Source organism: Nyctereutes procyonoides, unplaced genomic scaffold (assembly GCF_905146905.1).
Source record: "Nyctereutes procyonoides isolate TBG_1078 unplaced genomic scaffold, NYPRO_anot_genome, whole genome shotgun sequence".
Lineage (NCBI taxonomy): Eukaryota > Metazoa > Chordata > Mammalia > Carnivora > Canidae > Nyctereutes > Nyctereutes procyonoides.
This window is the reverse complement of record NW_026575051.1, coordinates 23676909-23686512: the sequence shown is the minus strand read 5'-3', so window position 1 is coordinate 23686512 and position 9604 is coordinate 23676909. Positions and strand designations below refer to the sequence as shown.

Below are 9604 nucleotides of genomic sequence, written 5' to 3'. Positions count from 1 at the left end.
TAGAGCGTATGTCACCTGCATATTGGTAAGAGTCGGTGGGGGGGAAGACCTTTACTTCAATGCCTTCTCCTCTGCAGTCAAGTGAGCTGCTTTATGGAAGTTGTCCTTGCTTTAATTCCCCACAGCAGCACTGTTTTCATGTCATTTGAGCCCTACAAGGACAGAAGGTGTCATGATAGACAAGCCTCCAGGCAATGAATCATTGGGCCAGTCCTCTCTCAGGAGTCAGAGGTCAATGTGTTCAGCAAAAATCTGCAATCAAACAGGATGCAACTAATGTGCTAACTGGGGCCCTTCCTGTCCCTAGAAGGGATAAAGGATTGTGTCATTGACAATATCTGCCATGCCTTTGTAAGACCCTTGTCATAGGCCGCTTGGGCTGCAGTACCAAGTTACCATAGACTTGGGGTCTTGAACAGCAGATGCTTCTTTCTCACAATTCTGAAGGCCAGGAAGGGTTCTTGATGAGGGCCTGTTTCTAGTTTACAAACGGCAGTGTCCCTGTGTCTTTGCCTGGTGGAGAGCAGAGAAGCAACCTCTCTCATGCCTGTTCTAAGAAGGACTAATCCCTGTAGTCAGGTTGCATGCCTCTCATGACCTAATTACCTCCCAAAGGCCCCATCTCCTAATACCACAAATAAAGAACTCAAATCATCAAGACATGTTTAATTATGTTTACTTGTTGATTGACAAAGTCCAAAAAGTATACCTATCAATTTTATAAATATTTTTAGCCAAAATTAACCAGAAAACACAATATATTCAGGTACTTTGTACCCTGGGAAATTTAAGCTACTCAAGATTTTGTTGTCTGTGAAGTTTTTTAGCTGTGACATTATCAAAATGTTTTTTATGATAATGTAATTAAGCTGGATGCTATAGATACATATCACTCTTAACTTTTGATCAGTATCAAGACAGCATGAGGTTACTGGGGATATAGTCTCAGAGATTCTCCTTGACTTTAGCAGTGGGGCCATTTCACTTCCACCAAGCCTATACGGTAGCATTTCCAAATGTGCGTTCTGTAGACCACTGGGACCCATAGACACGTCAAGAAGAGTGGAGTTCCATTGTAAAATAAATTTGGAAAACATGCTCTAAGTTATAGTTCCCTCTTGGAGGGGCATAATGCCATACATAACTACGGCTCTGAGATGTCCCGCTGAAGTGAAATGTGTAACATCTGTTGAACATTGTTTAATCTTGTGTTTCCCCCCAATTTCACATCTTGGAGAATGCTGTGAATATGTATGTATTAGATTAGCATGGGGTGGGACAGATGCAATAATGAGGCCCTGGATAGAATTGCAAGAAACAGAGGTCAAAATAGCGTAACCAGAGATGAGATTGCCCAAGAAAAGAAAATGTTCAGGCTTAAAGCTGTGAGGGGGCTACAGATGTGTTTCAAAAGAACAAAAGGTGTGAAGAGACATGTATAGTATAGTCTTTATCACCAGTCATGCCTATGCCTGAAAGGAGCCACTTGAATACTTTATCTTTTACAAGGCAGTACATATGTATATAAACTTTTATTCAATCCCCGTATTGAACCCATAAAAATAGGTGTTACTCTATTTTGAAAATGAGAAAGCTGTTAGAAAGCTGTGACTGGTGACTGGCCCTAAAACAAGGGGACACACTGCAAGGAAAAGATGAAACCAGGATACTCTGCCAAACAAACAAACAAACAAACAAACAAACAACTAGCTTCACGTAAGTTTGGAGAGGCACACTAGAGCATTGAACATTCTAAAATATTGTCATGGACAAACTCATTTACCTTAAATTTCACTTGGCATTTGCCAAACCTCTTTGCCTGAGAGACTTTTTTTTTTAAGCTACTTTTTTCCATATTGATTTCTGATCAGTGTTCTGCGGAATATACTTTGAAAATGGCGCCCCATTCTCCTGAGAGTGAACATGTCTCATTGGCTGAAGATAATCATCATGGCCACAACCCTCCCATAAACAGGAATCAAGGAGAATTCCTGGAACTGGATTAAAGTTTTCTTTTGTGGGTTCTCTAAAGAACCTCCTGCTAAGTAATTAGTACCAACCTGATGTCCCTCCCCACTACAATCTGCCCCAGTTATGTGAGTGTGACTTAGCTCCTAGGGGTTTCTCTGTTGTCCATTCTTTCCAAGAATTGAGCCAGGTGGACACCTGCCACAGGGTGCTTAAAGTATTTGGAACCTAATACACCTTCTGAAAAATAAATGGGCAGCATGGGCCAAACTTTAAAAATGAATATTCCAGATGAAAACCAACTGATAACCATGCCCAGATGTTAATTCAGTGACTACATCTCATGTGGTGCCATTGTAATGGCAAATTCCAAGTTTTTGGTGGGCCAAAGTGGAGAACGTTTACAGTCATCCTGACTCCAGTTAAAAGCCACATGTCCTTTGTTGGGGAGGCCATACTTCTTTCAGTTGCCATATTTAATTAGCCCTGTCTCCAAACAGTTTATGAACAGTCATTATAAACACATTGAAGGATAATTCCAGGAAAGGTACCTAACAGCATATAACGGGAAAATGCACAGACAAAAAAGGCACATAAGCCACAACCTTCACACTGAAAGCAGTTTTCGGTGGGGAGGAAAAAGTAAGGCTCCTTAACTTTTTCTTTTTTTTTTTTTTTTAAGATTTTATTTATTTATTCATGAGAGACACAGAGAGAGAGAGAGAGAGAGAGAGAGAGAGAGGCAGAGACACAGGCAGACAGAGAAGGAGGCTCCATGCAGGGAGCCTGACGTGGGACTCGATCCAGGGTCTCCAGGATCATGCCCTGGGCCGAAGGCGGCACTAAATTGCTGGGCCACCCAGGCTGCCCCCCCTTAACTTTTTCTTGATTCAATCATTCTCAGTGACTCACTGAACAGAAGAGCAGGAACTTATAAGGAATGTTTACCTGCCTGATCTCCTCAGTGTTTTTTCCCCCAGCTTTATTGAGATGTTATTTAGAGGATAACATTGTATAAGTTTAAGGTATACAGCAGGTTGATCTGATACACTTATATATTGCAAGATAATTGCCACAATGGGGTCCATTAACATCTCTATCACCTCACATAATGTCTGTGCGTGTGTGTGTGTGTGTGTGTTTGTGTGTGGTGAGAACATTTAAGATTCTCTTAACAACTTTCAGTAAAAATTACAGTATGGTTAACTATAATCATCATGCTGTACATTAGATTTCCAGAATTTATTCACTGACATATAAAATTGCAGACGCTTAAAGTGTTTAGTGGAATGATTTGAAACACGTATATTCCAAGATGTTTTCCACAGTAAGTTTTGTTAGCACATCTATCACCGCACATAATCACCATTTTGTTGTTATGGTGAGAACATTGAGATTCAACTGTCATAGCAACTTGCAAGTACACAATACAATATTATTAACTGCAGTGACCATGCTCTACCTTAGATCCCTGAACTTTATGCGTCTTAACTAGGAATTTGTTGACTTTGGCCAATATCTCCGCATTTCCCCAAGCCCTTGGCCCTTGACAACTACCATCCTACTGTGTTTTATGAGTTCAGTGTTTTTAGATTCATGTAAGTGGGATCGTCTGGTATTTGCCTTTCTCTGCCTTATGTCACTTAGCATAATGCCCTCAGGGTTCATCCATGTACTCACAAATGGCAGGATTTCCTTCTTTCTCGTGGCTGAATCATATGCAATTGTGTGTATGTCTAGTCTAGACATCTATATCTATATCTCACACAGTCTTTATCGATTCACCCAGCTATCTAAGTTGATGAACACTTAGGTTATGTCCATATCTTGGCCACCATGAATAATGCTATAATAAACATGGGAGTGCGAATTTCTCTTTGGGGTAGTGGTTTCATTTCCTTTGGATATATACCTAGAAATGGGTTTGCTGGATCACATTAGGTAGTTCTATTTTTAGTGTTTTGATACTGTTTTTCCATAGCGGCTGCACCCATTTACATTCCTACCAACAGTACACCAGTGTTCCCCTTTCTCCACACCCAATTTCTCTGACCATTTTTTATTTTTGTTTCTGAAAACAAGTTTGTATTTTTTTAAAGATTTTATTTATTTATTTGGCACACAGAGAGACAACACATACAATAAGCAGGGGGGACGGCAGAAGCAGACTCCCCCCTGGGCAAGGAGCCCACGGTGATGGGGGGGGCGATCCAGGGCCCTGGGATCGTGACCTGAGCCATAGGCAGGCACTTAACAGACTGAGCCCCTCAGGCGCCCCAACACCAGTTTTATTTAAATAAAGGCTCGAAGGCATTTTGTAACATTAAAACCGAAAGAAAAAAATAAACCCAAACCAGGCTGTTACTTCACGTGCCTTTGGGCCGCTGTTGCTAATAAGCTGCAAGCTCGACAGCCAGCTTCGTGACTGATCCGTCAGCGTGAGGTTTATTCCTCCGTCAAAAGTTTAACTCTGATAGAAGGTGGGCCTCATTCTGGTGCTTGGACGTCAGTGAGCTAGGGATCTGTCAGGCCCACAAGACTGCGGTGGCAACAGATGTCCCAACACACCTCACTGGGGGGAGGTGGCCGCTCTGAGCTCTGCCCATCCGGCCAGGTGGGAGACACCAGGGATCTTTCTTTCGCTGCCAACGACTCCCTCTGGCAGCACAGCTGCTGGTGCTGTCTGACCCCATCGGGTCCTCTCTCTTCACCGCAGGCTCTTCAGGTGTCGACATTCTCTCTGGGCAGGGAACTCTGAAGAGCGAGAGCTGAGGGGCTTCTGACCGGGCATAGCTGGTTGTGATCTTGGGGCTCCGGGCTGGACCCGCACAGCTCGAGACTGCTTGGGTTCAGGCGTGGCCTCTGTTTAAACGAGGGCCTTCAGTCCTACACAGCCTGGCTCTTTTCACTTTACTGCCCGAGGGACTTAGACTAGCCCGAGTCCAAAGCAGACCCCAAATGGTTACATTACACAAGCTGTGAGGTTTGAAGACTTCTAACCAAGGACACAAGGAGAATTCTATTCATGGGAAGGAAATCCTCACTTAAGCTTCAGTGAGCCCAAAGTACCTCAAACCCATGAACCTTCAGCTGGTCGTCCCTCGCCCGTCCATTCTCTAGGAGGGAGGAACTGGCATGTGTTCTCCTGTTGGTTGCCCGGTACCTGAATTCTCCATATTCTGGAAGACAGCACCATTGCAGGCAGAGTTCTTCTTAAACGCCTTCACTAGCTTCTCTTTGTTGTAATCATCAGCAATTTTTTAGACAGTAGAAAGGGTCTTCCTGCCATTTCTCTGCTGGGTTCTTACATGGATAGAACCTCAGTGCCAGCAGGAAGCAGAGCATCACCCTTACTTGCATCTACAAAGAGATCGCAAGAGTGGAATTTCTGGATATGGGACATATTCTAGGATTCCTTTTCCTCCGTGGGGACAGAGGAAGGTGGTGGGAGAAGGTGGGCCTTGGGTTGGAGCGTCAGGCAGCCGGAGGCTCAAGGGGAAGACTCTGTGACTGGGGGTTTGGCCATTTTTAAATTGTTTTTTCATTTTTTTTTTTTTTTTTTTTTGCTTTCAAGTCTTTTGAGTTCCTTATATATTTTGAAAATTAACCCCTTATTAGATATATGATTGACAAATGTTTTCTGCCCTTTTCCTGACCCTCTGTGGTTGTTTTTTCATTTTATTATTTCTTTTGGCTGTATGGAAACTTTTTTAGCTTGGTTTTGCTTTCATTGCTTGTGCTTTTGGTGTCATCTCAAAATAATTATTGCCAAAACCAATGTCAGGGAGCTTTTTTCCTGTTTTCTTCTAAGTGCTACAGTTTAAGGTCTTATGTTTACTTTCCACGAGTTACTTTTCCATGAGTTGTGTACGAGAGGGGTGCACTTGCATTGTTTTGCATATGAACACCTAGTTTTTCCAGCATCATTTACTGAAGAAACTAGCCTTTTAGTCTTGCTTCCCTTGTCAAGTATTAGTTGACCATATATGCAAGGGTTTATTTTGGGCTCTCAGTTCTGGTTTTTGGTTTTTTTGTTTGTTTGTTTTTGTTTTTGAGATCCATCTGTTTTTATGCCAGTACCATATGATTTTGATTACTATAGCTTTATAGTACAGTTTGAAGTCAGGAAGTGTGATGCCTCCAGCTTCGTTCTTCTTTCTTAGGATTGCTTTGACTACTTGGCATCTTTGGTAGTTCCATATGGACTTTAGGATCATTAATTCTATTTCTGTGAAAACTACCTTTGGAATTTCCATAGGGATGACATTGAATCTGTAGATCACTTTTGATAGTATGGCTGTTTTAACAATATTAATTCTCTGATCCATGAACAAGAGATAGCTTTCCACTTATTTGTGTCTCCTTTAATTTCTTTCAGTAATGTCCTATAGTTTTGGTCTCACAGTTCCTTGGTTAAACTTACTCCTAAATATTGCATTGTTTTTGATGTTGTTATAAATGAGATTGTTTTCTTTATTTCTTTTTCAGAGGGTTTATTGTTAGTATATAGAAATGCAACTGACTTCTGTATGTTCGTATTATATTCTGAAACTTTACTGAATTGGTTTATTCTAAAAGTTTTTATTGGAATTATTGGTATTTTTTTATGTCATCAGCAAACAACTTTCCTTCTTCCTTTTTTTTTTAATTTTTATTTATTTATGATAGTCACAGAGAGATAGAGAGAGGCAGAGACACAGGCAGAGGGAGAAGCAGGCTCCACGCACCGGGAGCCCGACGTGGGATTCGATCCCGGGTCTCCAGGATCGCGCCCTGGGCCAAAGGCAAGCGCCAAACCGCTGCGCCACCCAGGGATCCCTCCTTCTTCCTTTCGTATTCTGCTTTGGGCACACTGAAAGCTGTAGCCATGGCCTCTGGTTCTAGGCACAGGTGTACATGTTACAGTATAGGCTGGTGACCAGACTTGAGTGGCAGAGTGCAGATGCACGGCTAGTTGCAAGTAGACCCGGTATGGAGGCCAGTGACAGATCAGGGCTAAATCCAGTCCCAGGAGCAGCCATAGGGGCTTTCGGCTCTTTGTAGGCACCCTTGTGGCTACGGATCTCCCCATGGGCATGTGTACAGCAATGGAGGCTGGTGTTGGGAGTCAGGCAAGGGTGTGCAGGTGCACAGCTAAAGCGGCTAGCCTCAAGCATGTACTTGTGAGTGAGAGTCACCACAGGGACCATGGCCTTGCATTTTGTACTTCTGCAGCTGCAGAGGCTTGCCTGTTGCCAGGAGATCCTGGGCGCTGGTGGGGGTGGAGCAGGCTAGGGAGCCCAGAGGGACTCAGGTGGCCGGCAAATGCCCATGGGGTAAAAATCCAGTATAATCTGCATGGGCTATGTGATGAGTTGCTTGCCATTGCTTTTTTTCAGGGGCAAAAGCTTCTGGGCTCCTCTGCAGAGAGCTCCCTGCCACATGGCTCATACTGGTAGCCCCCGCTCTTCTTCCTCGTCCCTGAGTATCTCTCTGCATCTCAGCTTTGCTGGTCCTTAGGTGGAGTGAAATGGAAGCGAGTATCTGGAAAGGCTTTAGAAGCTGTTTGAGCGGCTGCTTTCCCTTTCTCAGCAAGAGAACTTTCTCTAGCTGGCGCCTTCCCTCTTGGCCTAAAACAGCGCTGGTCTGCAGGGTGAAATGATGGAGGCAAAATGAAGCTGGTCTTCCTTCCATTTCCATGCAGTTGTTCTCAGTGTTCTACTCTGTTGGTGAGGTTGCTTAACTGGACTCTTGAGCTCCCCCTGAGTGAGTCTGGTTTCTGGATGGCTGTGTAAGGTTTGGTCTTTGCGGGGGGCCACAGGCTGAGGTCTCCTACTACACCATTATGGTGATGTCGTCACCTAAATGTCTTAAAAATCCATACAGCTATCATTTCTTTCTGTTGTTTTCAGCTCTTGTTTCCAAGTCATGGGTGACAAAGATAGGATGTCACTTTATTATAAATTCCCTCAACTTCTATAAGCCTCCGTTTTCTTATGCCAGAAATGAGGGGATTAAACATATGGAAGCCCCCTCCATTCTATAATTTTGGTACAGTTCTGACCCGTGGCAGATACTTGATAAATATTTGTTAAATAATTTCGGATACTCAGTCAGATACTCATATCCTGACCCTACCAAGCGCAATAGTTCTGCCATCTGGCAGACTCACATTAATATTGTGGTTGCACAAATTGTTAGTTCTGCAAACTTGAGCAAATTATCCTCTCCAAGTCTTTGTGGCCATGTCTGTAATAAGGATTAAAATGTGCCCACACCGTTAGGTTAGTAGAGGGTAACGTGAGGCAGCCTCCACAGCCTTCAGTGTAAAGCCTGGTATAGAGCAAGCATGCCACAAAGAGTTGCGGCTGTTATCATATTAATAGGTACTAATAAGAAATAATTATCACTCACAGTAGCCCTAGGGGTATTTTCTCAAAGCCTTTGCTAGAACAGTTCTTATTGCTTGTCAACCTCACATGGCATCCATTACGCTGGGAAATGTGTTCATGGTCAGAAAGTTCTGATATCTCCATGTTCCTAGTTTCTAGAAAATCTCTTGACTCATTATGAATGCTCTGAGTTCCTCATTTCCACCCCACTATCTCTGCCCCATCATCCAGCCAGCTCCTGTGCATCCTACTCTCAACAGCCTTGCAACCTGCTCTTTCCTGATCATAGCACTCTCTCACTCTCTTGCCTCTGTCACTCTTCTCAGGCTCTCCTACTGAACGTGAGTTCCTTGACCATCATGATTTTGACTATATTTTTTTTCACAAAAAAACTCCAACTCACCAAACATGTAATAGGTGTACAAAAAAATTTGTTGAACAAGCAAATAGCATATCCACTGCTATTCCTGATTGCAAGAAAGCTTGGTCCCTGATGAGTGTTTCAAAATATAGATAGCCAGGTCTCAACTCTTCCCATTGTTAGAGAAGTTCCTGGTATAAATTATCCAAAGATCATGTAGGGTGGCTCAGAGACAAATGGTTAATTCTTCATTTCCCCACTCTTTTCCATACTGCTACTGGATATGGCACAGCAATTGTTCGCTCTGATTAATGCAAGGCCTGTTTTATCTTTCCATTAAAGAACTAGAGGATGGATGAATATCTGAGCTACAGAGCCATGCCTCTTGTGTGGTAAAGCAACATAAAGGAAACCTAGAAGTCTTTAAGCAAAGTCTTAAGTCTTTCACTTAAGTGAAACTTATGTTGATTTTGTAACATTTGTTAACAGACAAGAAAGCTGAATATTCTTGTTTACATAAAATAGTTGAGAGTAATATGCAAAACCAATTTGTTTTAAATTTGTTTCCTTTATCTTGGCAAGGTTTAGAAGTTTCATCTATTTGTAAGTCTGGCTCTGCTGGTTATTAAGTCTGATGCTGAGAATGAGCATCATCGTTATTTGCTTAAAATCACTGTAACCTCTTTTTATCTTTGTGTCTAATAAATCTCCATCTTTTAGAAATTACATTATGAAATCAATTTATCTAAAAACTAATTGCAAAAGAACAGATTTTGGTTTTGCTCATCTTTAAATATAATAAATAACCTATAAAGAATCTCTCCTCTATAATATCTTATTTTCAGATGTTATTATCCAGACATAGGTTATGCAAGTAGAATTTATCAAAGCTATTAATGTAGAT

General features: G+C 42.3%; 1 pseudogene; it reads right to left on the bottom strand.

The window, feature by feature from the left end:
• Nucleotides 1–5019: 5019 nt before the first annotated feature.
• On the bottom strand, nucleotides 5020–5371 carry LOC129512361 (eukaryotic translation initiation factor 1-like; annotated as a pseudogene).
• Between the last annotated feature and the right edge of the window lie 4233 nt (nucleotides 5372–9604).